Here is an 11,433-nt window from a genome sequence, read left to right on the forward strand (position 1 = left end):
GACTGGTCTCGAACCCCGTATATCTCGATCCCCTGCTTCTATCTGGGGAGTGCTGTGAGCAACAACACCTGGCCTGGTTTAAAAGCTCCGTGTGGGTTTCTGCCATGCAGCGGGAGTTGGCGTACAGAACAGCTCTGCGTGTGAGCTGGGCTGTTGAAGAAGCTCGCAGAGACCCGGTGAGCTCCGAGAGTCCGCGCTCCGCGGGTCGCAGCCGTTGCAGTGCTCACCTGCTGCCACTGGGCGGAGCTGTGCCGGCGCCGAGTCCTGCGCTCGCACCTGCTCCGCCTCCGCCAGGCGGGCCTCGGGACATTAGCGGTCCAGGACAGGACGTCCTCCAGATGTGGCACTCTGACGACCAGTCTGAGCCGGTGGGACACACGAATTCGCGTTCTCTCTGATCCCAGAGCCCGGGCAGAGGTAAGGGCGGAGAGCCCGGCGGGGCAGCGCGGTGGCCAGCTTGCATGTCGGGGCCTTGAACCGAGAGCGACCTTGGCTTCACCATGCCATCAACAGGGTTGGGGACAGGAGGTAACTTTTCCAGACTGTGGCTGCTCGGAGCTACCCAGAGATACGTCTGACACCCCTCTCTCCCCCACCCCACCCCCGTTGCAGAGACCAAGAGACCCTCCCAGGTCCATCACCACACCACTCGGATCTTCTCCACCCAGGTACCGTCCCCACCCATCCCGCCAGGGACCCTTCCCCACCTGGACCCTTTTCCACTCAGGGCTCATATCCTCTCCCCCTAGTCCCATCCCCACCCTGGTCCCATCCCTACTACCTAGGACTCATCCTCATCTGAGATCTATCCCCGCGACAGTCTCATCTCTGCACAGGGACCCCAGCAACCCCAGGTTTCCAGTGCAGCAGACCGAGAATGTCCAGAGTTACCACCTGGTGCTACACAGGACCCTGGAGGCAGACCCTGGTTCAGCTGCAGGGTCTTAGCCCCCTCCGCTCTCCCCAGGCTGAGCCAGATGCCAGGAACAGTGTGTAGGTTACGTGGGTTCCAGGAAGCCTGGAGGCCCCGAGCAGCTATGGTTGCTATGAAGAAAAATATGCGTCCTGGTCACAGGTTCTATTTTAAACGCATAAAAACAAAGTAGATCTCAGCCTGGTGGTGGTGGCACACGCCTTTAATCCCAGTACTTGGGAAGCAGAGGCAGGAGGATATCTGTGAGTTCGAGGCCAGCCTGGTCCACAAGAGCTAGTTCCAGGACAAGCACCAAAGCTACAGAGAAACCCTGTCTTGAAAAAGCCAAAACCAAAAAGAGGAGATCTCAAAGTGGACTCCAGCTGTGGCGGGTGGTCTGTTGCGGTGTATGACTGAAGTCACCCACCCGAGTTCTACACCCGCTCTCTTTTAGGACCCCCACAGTGGGACAGGGTCTATGAAATGAGTGGCACTGTTGGTGGTGTAAAGCAGTTGACAGAGAGCTTGGAGGAGTTCGCCCTGGCTGTGTATAAGAAGCTCCTGTCTCAGAAAATCAAGGGCTGGGGTTGTTGGTCCCATGTAGAATTCTTGTCTGCTGTGTACAAGGCCCTGGGTACCATGTGCCAGTCCCAGAAACACACACACACACCAATAGAGACAGCAGTTCATTTGAAGGGGGCCGGCACAGCTCAGTGGTAGAGACCTCCCTTACAGGAGCAGGGTCACCGGGCTCCCACCGGAGACTCAGCTGGCTCCTCACAGTCATTTGTATGCAGTCTTTGTTTTTGTTTTTTTAATATTTATTTATTTATTTATTATGTATACAATAGTCTGTTTATTATGTATTTATTATGTATACAATAGTCTGTTTGTGTGTCTGCCTGCAGGCCAGAAGAGGGCACCAGACCTCATTACAGATGGTTGTGAGCCACCATGTGGTTGCTGGGAATTGAACTCAGGACCTTTGGAAGAGCAGGCAATGCTCTTAACCTCTGAGCCATCTCTCCAGCCCCTGCAGTCTTTGTTATTTGAGACAGGGTTTCTCTGTAGCTTTGGAGACTGTCCTGGAACTCACTCTGTAGATCATACTGGCCTCAAACTCACAGAGATCCTCCTGCTTCTGCCTCCTGAGTGCTGGGATTGAAGGCGTGCATCTCCATGTCTGGATGTCTGCAGATCTGCTTTCCCTGGGGGTCTGGGGAGGTGCTCCAGTATATAGGCTGTGGAAGGGTCGTTGAAAAGGGGACCCATCCACACAGTAGGGCTAACTCTTCAGCCATTGTGGAGTGAGCTACCAAAGTTGCTGCTTTGGGATCCCCCATCCTCCAGCCAGTAACCCCTCACCCATGCTCTGTAAGCAAGCCCAGTAAACTCACTAGTTTCCAGGGGTGAGCTTTGGTGTACCCCAACTTTGATTTGTGGTTGGGGCTGTAGAAAGAGGTTTAGATTGAGTTCCATCTCCTCACATGGAACAGAGAGGCCAGGAGGGAAGAAATGAAGAACCAAGGCATTCTCACATCCATGGTCTTTGCATGAGGTAGCAGGGAGGGCTGAGAGAGCTCTGGGGCCTGAGTTAAATGTGACTGACGTCCTGGAGACAGAGACAGAACTCTGTACTCTGCTAGATCAGTTCACACGCGCACCAGCCCCGATGAAATGCTTTTCTTTACAAGAGTTGCCGTGGCCCTGGTGTCTCTTCACAGCAATAGAAACCCTAAGACACCATGGAAACATAAATTAGTCAAAGATGGTGTTAAACGAAGAAAACAGAGCGAGACTGTGTCATTGTGAAACCTGGATTATTCTCCCGGTCCAGCTTGCAAACCTGTGCAAGAATTGGGCTGTGTCTTGCCTTCTGACCCGCTGGCCTTGGGGCATTCCAGCTGTAGGCGTTGGGTTAGAAGAATTCCATTGGGGGTAGGGGGGTGGAGACAACGCTGTAAAGGTCAGAGGTCATGAAGGACCCGAGCCAGACAGTGGCCTCTGGATGTGACAGGACCCTGAACTCATGAACTCAGCAGCTGTGGTTGCCAGCACGAGGCCCTACCTAAGACCAAGCAGTCAACATGGAGCAGGGAGGGGCTCACAGCCCTCACCCCTACTTGAGAAATGATTGGCAGCTGATGCCTTCTGGGAGGGAGGAGAGTCAGTTTTCCATAAAGGTGTTGATGTATGGTAGGTCTTTCATGATCCAGCAGAATGTTCCACACCTACGCATGAACAGACTGCACAAATTGGACTCAGCAGGTTATTTTGGGGAGAAAAAGGTAGCCATGGAGTTGGGAAGGACTGAGTGGCAGGTGCATCTGGAGGGATCAGAGGGAGAAGAACATGATCAAAGAGGAGAACATGGTGAAAACACGTGGCCTGGAATTCTCGGCTGGAGAAGCCGGGTGGTAGTGGTGCGCACCTTTAATCCCAGCACTCAGAAGGCAGAGGCAGAGGCAGGCAGATCTCTGTGAGTTCAGGATCAGCCTGATGTAGAGAGAGTGAGCTCCAGGACAGCCTGGGCTACACAGAGAAACCCTGTCTCGAGAAACCACAAAGTGTGTTTTAATTATATGCGCAGGTGCATGCATGCATGGTGACTGTGTGGAGCCCATTCTCTTCTTCCATCACAGAACTCACACTGTCCGGCTAGCTCTGCTTGTGACTTTACCCACTGAGCCATCTCAAGGAACCTGGCTTTGCTTTTTTTTTTTTTTTTTTTGAGATAAAAAGGCCCAGACTACACAGCCCAAACTGACCTTGAATGTATGACCTTGTTTCCCTTCCTGGTGAGCTGCAAGACCTGCAACCTGCCTAGTTGATTTCTACTTCTTTTTTTATTTAAATTTTATGTTTTATATTGTGTATGAGTGTGTCACGTGCATATATGTCTGCATACTGCATACATACCTGGTGCCCACAGAGGTCAAAAGAGGGCCTCAGGTGCCAGTCCTAGCAGGAGGAAGAGAGGTGGTGGGAGGTGGAGAGAGCCTTCCTTCTGAGGGAAAAATCAAGGACCAGCTATCTGACTAAATGGCTGGAAACTGAAGAGAAAGGAGAGGCTGGGGAGCCCTGAAATCTTTGACCTGAGCCACTGGACACCTGTCTTTGCTTTTGAGTGGGAAGTGACCATGGGCAGAACAGCTTTCTGTCCCTCACTCATAGGCAGTGCCAGCCCTTCCAGGTGTTTGCCCACCCAACTGGCAAGCTCAGAATGACATTTTATCAGAAGGGGCAACGGGAAAGAAGAAAGAGAAAGCATGATTCACTGGCTGTCCCCTTTCCGTCCCTTAAATGAGGTTGTGCCTCCTTCCCCTCTGAGCGGAACAATTTATGCCCAGGGAGTTTACAAAGAGACGGACCAAAGAAAAGGTGCGTGGGCTGTGGCCTGCGGGATCCTGTCTAAGGCCACTTAGGAGATTACCTTGAGAAAATTGTCTTGTGAGTGATTTGTGGGCCTGGTGGGGTGACAGCCCTTGAGTGCTTTCCTGTGGGTTGGAAATATTTTGGGATCACCCCTCCATTAGTGGGCAGTCAATAAGCCTGTCTTTGTTCCTCCCTGCTTCTGGGTACTACCCCAGGTCCCACTGGTGACCGAGACTCAACATCACAATCTGATGTGATCAGTGAGTGAACATGTAGCAGGAAGAGGAGGTTCAGGAAATGAAACTGTTTTTGCAGGCGAACTACCTTGGTTTAAAAACAAAGTAAACAAAACTGATTCTCACAAGAAATGGTCCCTCAGGATCAACTGGGCCTTGGTGGCCCTATGCAGGGGCAGAGCCATTCCCAGGGGTCCCCAGCACCCCTCCACCTGCTTCTCCAGTTCCTTGGGACAGAGGAACGGTGGCTGCTTCTTTCCTGCTTCAGTGGCCTGCAGGATCTGCCCCCACGGTGCCACCGTCACCCACGATCTCTTCGTGTGATCTTTTTTGGGGTCGGTGCCTGCTAACATGCCTCCTGCCTCCCATTCCCTGAGGGCCTTTTCTGTGGACTCTATGCGGTACACCCAGAAATGGTCCGGTTGTTCTAAGGGCCCAGGACTTGGATCATACCTGGCCCTATTTATACCGCGTTGGGGAGAGATGTTTGCTCACTGGTCTGTGTTGTAGGGTGGGAGCGGCTCATGCTGGCAGCCGCTGGACTTGATCTGCTTGTTCTCCTAGGGGGACAAGTGCCTGCCTGGGAGCCCTCAGGTGTGGGGTCAGACAACAGAGACAGGGTCAGCTGGAGAAAGGGCTCATACCCTGGGTGAGTTTGGTCTTCCATGCCTGGTAATTAGACAGCTTGCCCATGCTGGCTTTGACTGTCTGAGAGGAAAGGACCAGACTCAGATTTGCACAAGTGGGCAGCAGTCAGGACTGGGTACCCACAGGGCTTCTGAAGCGGGGTCCCGTTTTATTTGGTCTGTGACTAGTTAAATGTGTATGCTGGGTGGGAGGTGGTGTCATGTGCCTTTAATGCGGGCACCAAGACACCAAGATGGCAGAGGCAGGAGATCTCTATGAGTTCAAGGCTAGCCTGATTTACACAGGGAGTTTCAGGACAGCCAGGGCCGCACAGTGAGACCCTGTCCCACAGAGAAACAAGCAAACACAGTCGATATTTGAAAATTGTCAGGGTGTTTCCCACAAAGTTAGAATTTCTGGATTTTTCTTGTTTATTTTGTTTTGGGTTATTTGTGGAGCTGTGGATAGAAGCCAGGGCCACTTGCCTGCTAAGCCAAACTTGGACTTTGCTGTACCAAAGAGCCACACTCACTCCTACCTACCTCAGACCTGGTCTGTGCTGTACCACAGAGCCTCACCCCTACCTACCCTCAGACCTGGCCTGTGCTGACTACAGAGCCTCACCTCTACCTATCCTCAGACACCTGGCCTGTGCTGACCACAGAGCCTCGCCCCTACCGACCCTCAGGAGTTTCTCACTCATCTCAGTCACTGCCCACCTGTGGAAGCTTCTAGCCATTCTGGACATTTAAGTCCCTGTCACAGCCATGCCCAGCCCCTAACAGGGCTCAGCAGGCCCCTCATAGGGTGCAGGCCTGCACAGGACATGGCTCTTAAAGGCAGGGGTTGCTGATAAATTAGGTTTGGCTTCCAGCCCTCACCAAGCAACCTTAGTATGAGCATGGCTCCCGGCTGCCGCTCGTCAGGCCCCAGAAGGCCTTCCCTTTCGGTCTGTGTTTATCTTTGCACTTGGTTACAAAGAGTTTTGTTGTTATTTTTTATATTTATTTATTATGCATACAATATTCTGTCTGTGTGCAGGCCGGAAGAGGGCACCAGACCTCATTACAGATGGTTGTGAGCCACCATGTGGTTGCTGGGAATTGAACTCAGGACCTTTGGAAGAGCAGGCAATGCTCTAAACCGCTGAGCTATCTACTTTTGAAAAAGATAGAGGAAGGCAGATCTCTGAGTTTGAGGCCAGCCTGGTCTATAAAGTAAGTTCCAGAACAGCCAAGGCTACACAGAGAAATCTCCAGCCTTGCTGGAATATGTGGAGGCCAGAGGTCAACCTGGGCATCTTCCTCAACCATCCTCCACCTTATTTTAAGGCAAGATCTCTCATGGAACCTAGAGATCACCTGTTTTGGCTAGACAAGCTAGCCAGCGAGCCCCCCACATCCTCCTATCTAGACCCCCAGCATGCATTACAAGTGTGCAGCTGTGTCCAGCTCCTTATGTGGGCACTGGGGATCTGAATCCTCCTTATGTGGGCACCAGGAATCCGAACCCAGGTCCTTAGGCTTGCCCAGTCGCTGCTTTGCCTCCACTCCTCAACCTGCTCCCCCCCCCCCCCCCCCCCCCCCCGCCGGTTGCACAGGCCTGAAAGCTGTGGGCTCCAGCCTACCTTGGAGTCCTGTTCTCAACCTTAGGCGGGTGACCCGCCCCTCTCTGAGCTGCCAGCCCAGCGGCATTGCAGCACAGAGCAAGCATGAGGGCAGCATTGCCATTCCTTCACAATATTTATTTATTTATTTATTTATTTATTTATTTATTTATTTATTCTGTCTCTTTGAAAAGGTGGGTGGGAAGGATGGCCTGTGGTGGCTTAACCAGCCCTCGGTGAGTGGGGGGTCAAGCTTGCTGCCAGCTACCGTCATTTTAAACAAGGTTTAAGGAGCTTTGGGGAAGGATTGGGGTCTGCAAGAAGCTGGGCGTCTCTTTCCTAATTCCTTCAAGAGGAAAAAAAAAACACGAAGGGGTTTATCTCCCTGGAAACCATTGCTGATGGCAGGACGCTGTCTTTGCAGGCGAGGGAGGTGGAGGCGGCTCCTGGCTTTGGGAGAGTTTTGCAGCCTGACTGACTTGTTGAGGGTCGGCTCCAGAGGTTCACGGCCCCTCTCCAGGCTTCAACTGGAGCTTTCTGGGGAAGCCATGTTGGAGGTGACTTGGCAACCCGTAGGAATGGGCTAGTGGCCAGCAGGGAGGGGAGGATCGCACGCCTGCTCGCCTCCTCCCTCCTCCCCCATCCCCTTCAGTGCTTCCTGGGCAGCCATCTTGATCCACTCTTCCCCTGAGATGGTTTCTATCCCACCAAGGAGCCTGGAGCCGGCCACTAGGTGGCACTCTCGGGTGTGGATGCTGGTGGTGGAGCAGCGGGGAGCCCGAGACTATATTTAACTCTCCTCAGCTCCTTGAAGCTGGCCCTGCAAACATGGAGGCCGCCAGGAAATGGCTTCAGGCTTGTGAGGCTCAGAGAGGCCTCTTGCCCAGGCAGACACACCCGGTCTGCTTGTCGTCAAGTTCGCTTCCCAGTGCCCTGGGCTTTTTCTGCCTTACCCACCCCAGCCGTTTCCTGGGGCTGGTTGTCTAGGATGGGTGAGGAAGAACTGGGAGTTAAGGTTCCCCATGACTGTGGCCAGCCGGGTTAGAATCCCTTAAGGCAAGCATAGAAGGAAACCCTGGTGTGAGGCTTCCAGACTGTGACTGTGGCTGTCCCCAGAGCACAAGACACCTACCCCTGTGGACAGTGGACCGGAGGGTCTGGGGGAGCCCAACTGGTAACAGCCACACAGGCTTAGATGTTAAGTGAGCACCTAGTATTGTGTCCAGCAGCCTGACTTCCCCAAATAGATATTTCAATGCCCTTGCATGCCAGAGCGTCAGAGGTACCTGGGAGAGGGTTACTATTAGAGCCAGTGTTTCCCTCCGGAAACATTTAGTGGGTCCAGGTGAGAGCCAGTTCCCCCAGAAGGTTCTGGCAGTCTGGCTAGCACATACGCTGTGCAGGCCTGAGGCATTAGGGGGTAAAAGTTTCTGTCCTTCCTTGTTCCCATTGGATCAGAGACCAAGTTAGGCCCGATACTCTGTGGAGAGAAGGGTAACAGAAGGGATCTGTGTGGGAGAAAACCAGACAGGCGTGGCTCGGGTCTACAAGGGAGGCCGATGGGGGTAAAGAGCCACCTTGGAGCTGAAGTTTGATGTGGGGGAGAGAGTAAGAGAGACAGACAGACAGGCAGGCAGACAGAAGGACCTCAGAGCAGAGCATCCTGGCACGGAGATGGGAAGCTGGGTGGGGCAGGGCAGGAGATGCTGAGACTGAGACGTGAAGGAAGAGAAGAGCTCAGATCCGCGACTGGAGAGAGAGAACGGGGTCAAGGCAGAGAGCTAGGGGGTCCCCTCTAGCGGCTGAATGGGGTGTGCCAGCCCCCAGGCCAGGCAACAGTGAAGTGTGGCATGGACTCAGGACCAGGGGAGTCCCAGCATGGCCACGGGGGCCTTCCACGACAGAATGCCACTGTCTAGGCGGGAAATGTAACACAGGGGGTAGAGTGTGTGCCTAGCATGAAGGAAGCCCACGTGCTGTGTCACCTGGGTGTGGTCACACACACACCTGTCGTCCCAGCACTCAGGAGATGAACCGAGACAGGTGGGTCAGAAGTTCGAGGTTAGTCTCTCACAGAGTCTAGCGCAGACTGGGGTATATTGAAACCCTGTCTCAACGACAGACAGGGTGGCGGCCACACTGATGCCCCTGTGAGACGACTAGGTTTGCAGGGCCTTCTGATGGTGCTTGCTGGGACTTGGCCAGCTCCTCTGGGCACTTAGAGCACCCACACCCCCTCACTGTAGCCTCAGGCCCACCTTGTGCCCAGAGAAGCCGCCTCCTTCAGGACATAAATGGAGAAAACTTCCTTGTTGGCCTCCACCCAGTGGCTACATTTGGCTCTCCTTCCTAGGGCCCCAGTTATCCTGGGCAGCCGGCTGTCTCTGATGACCTCAGCATCTTCCACCCAGACTTCTGGGCGGGGCCGGGTAGGGGAGAGATGGTGTCTGGGGCTGGGTCTCCTGTCTGTCAGGCTCAGGAGGAGCCTCCATTCCTCCTGCACTCACAGGTGCCTATCACAAGGCAAGGGGAGAGGGTGGGAAAGGGCAAAGCTTGGGTCACTTTCTCTTTCAGACACCTCTGTGAGAAAGAGTATTCTGGGTAATGTAGACTCCATGTTGGGGAGACTGGGGGAAGCCGTGAGAACCATGGCTAACCAGAGGGCAGATGTCCCCAGCTCTAGCTGCGTGCTGTGGGGGCAGTTCTTGGAGGTTTTCGGAGGAAACTAAAGTCCTGTGTCTTGGAGTGAGGGGTCTGAATCTGAGACCTGGCCCCGTGGTGTTTCTGGTCTGTAGTAACTGATCTATCACACAGTTCAGGCCAGACAGCCCCTTTGTCGACCTGAGGCTGTATACCTGGAGGACATACCTGGATAGAAACTGTCCACATTTGGTTGTTACCAGGGCTGGGGAAACTTCTAGCATTGTTCAAAGATGGGTGTTTGTGCAGCCCGAAGCAGGCAGGGGGTGGAGGGGTCCTGAGGTTTCTGGGTGCATGGTTCTTGAAGAAGAAGGAACTGGGCTGCCAAGTGCACTATTATGGGAGTGGAGGATTTGCATAAGCCAAACCCTGCTGGGTCTAGGCTATTAACTGTCCCTTGCTTGCTCCCACCAAAAGTGACAAGAGAAAAACACAAGGGAGTTACACATATAAGTGGGACCATCAGAATAACACGAGATCATTTAAGTGGAACTTTAGAAGACTGAAGGGCTTAGAACGACGGATTTCAATTTCTGAAAGAGAGCTGTCACCGGGCAGTGGTGGCGCATGCCTTTAATCCCAGCACTCGGGAGGCAGAGGCAGGCGGATCTCTGTGAGTTCGAGGCCAGCCTGATCTACAAGAGTTAGTGCCAGGACAGGCTCCAAAGCTACAGAGAAACCATGTCACGAAAAACTTAAAAAAAAAAAAAAAAAAGAGAGAGAGAGAGCTGTCAACCTGAGTACTATACCCAGCAAAGATAGCCACAAGAACTGAAAAGGGAAAAAGCACAAACCCAATGTTATTAACCAAGGAAAAGCCACCACCAACCACCCTTCTGAGGAAAACAAAAATCTCAGGCAAATTGTGACCCTTGAGCCAACTCTACCCAGGATAGATACTTGCAGGAATCCTACAGTCTGAAGAGAAAAACATGCCCCACCCACGAGGCCACAGGAAAGACTAAGCCATGCCAGAGGAATAGTTCAGTAAATGAGTGTGAAGAAAACACCAAACACAACAAAACCAACAAAATGGCAGCAATCCATAGACAACTTTCAGTAACCACTGAATTAATTGTCTTGTTCCCTCAGACACAGATCTGTAGGTGGACCAAAGTCAGGAGCCGTCTGTGTCTCTAAGAAGCACACCTCGCCACAGATGGTCCTTAGGGGGAAAGGATGGAGAACGGATGTAAGAAAATGGACTGGAACAAGCTGGAGCCACCCTTCTACTACCTGAACATAGAATAGTGCTGCTCTCTGTGCTTGGAGGAGCTGCTCTCTGTGAAGGGTGGAGGGTGGTGGCTAATACACAGGCTGAACCGAAGAGTTGAGAATAAATGACCGTGTGCTCAGCCCTCAATACTGAATGTGACATTCATATCACCAACCCCCGCCACATGGCTCAGGGAACATCAAGCGAGAGGGGTCAGAAAGAAGGGAAGAGCCGGAGGATAGGGGAGGGTCAGTGTCTCACAGCAGCCGTGGTGACCAGCACAAGAACTTACTACCTGGCCAAAGATGGTCTTGGGCCATAGAAATGATTCTAGCAATGCTGCTTGCTTAGGGTGGGCAGAGAGGTGGGTGTCTAGGCCAAGTTGGTAGACTGGGCTTGTGTCTCAGCCCCGGGGAGCCAGAGACAAAGGATCCTGGGGCCCACAGGCCAGGAGGCAGAGGCAGGCAGAGCTCTGAGTTCGAGGCCAGACTGGTCTACAGAGCAAGTCCCAGGACAGTCAGGGCAATATAGAGAGTCCCTCTCTCCTAAACAAACAAAACAAAACAAAACAAAACAACCCAAAGTGATCCCAGTGTGGTGGCACCACAAAGGCCTGCATGCCGCCATGCTCCTTGCATGTTGATAATGGACTGAACCTCTGAAACTCTAAGTGAGCCACCCCAATTAAATGTTTCCATTTATAAGAGTTGCTGTGTTCATGGTATCTCTTTACAGTAATAAAAACCCCAGCTATGATGAA

General features: G+C 52.9%; 1 long non-coding RNA gene across 1 annotated transcript; it reads left to right on the top strand.

The window, feature by feature from the left end:
- Window positions 1-284: 284 nt before the first annotated feature.
- Window positions 285-11,433, top strand: LOC126487404 (uncharacterized). Its single transcript, XR_007588363.1, has 3 exons — window positions 285-417; window positions 613-668; window positions 10,550-11,433. It is a non-coding gene; the product is annotated as an uncharacterized lncRNA (long non-coding RNA).

Source organism: Alexandromys fortis, unplaced genomic scaffold (assembly GCF_014885135.2).
Source record: "Alexandromys fortis isolate MF-2015 unplaced genomic scaffold, M_Fortis_MF-2015_v1.1 scaffold_141, whole genome shotgun sequence".
In the NCBI taxonomy this organism is placed as follows: Eukaryota; Metazoa; Chordata; class Mammalia; order Rodentia; family Cricetidae; genus Alexandromys; species Alexandromys fortis.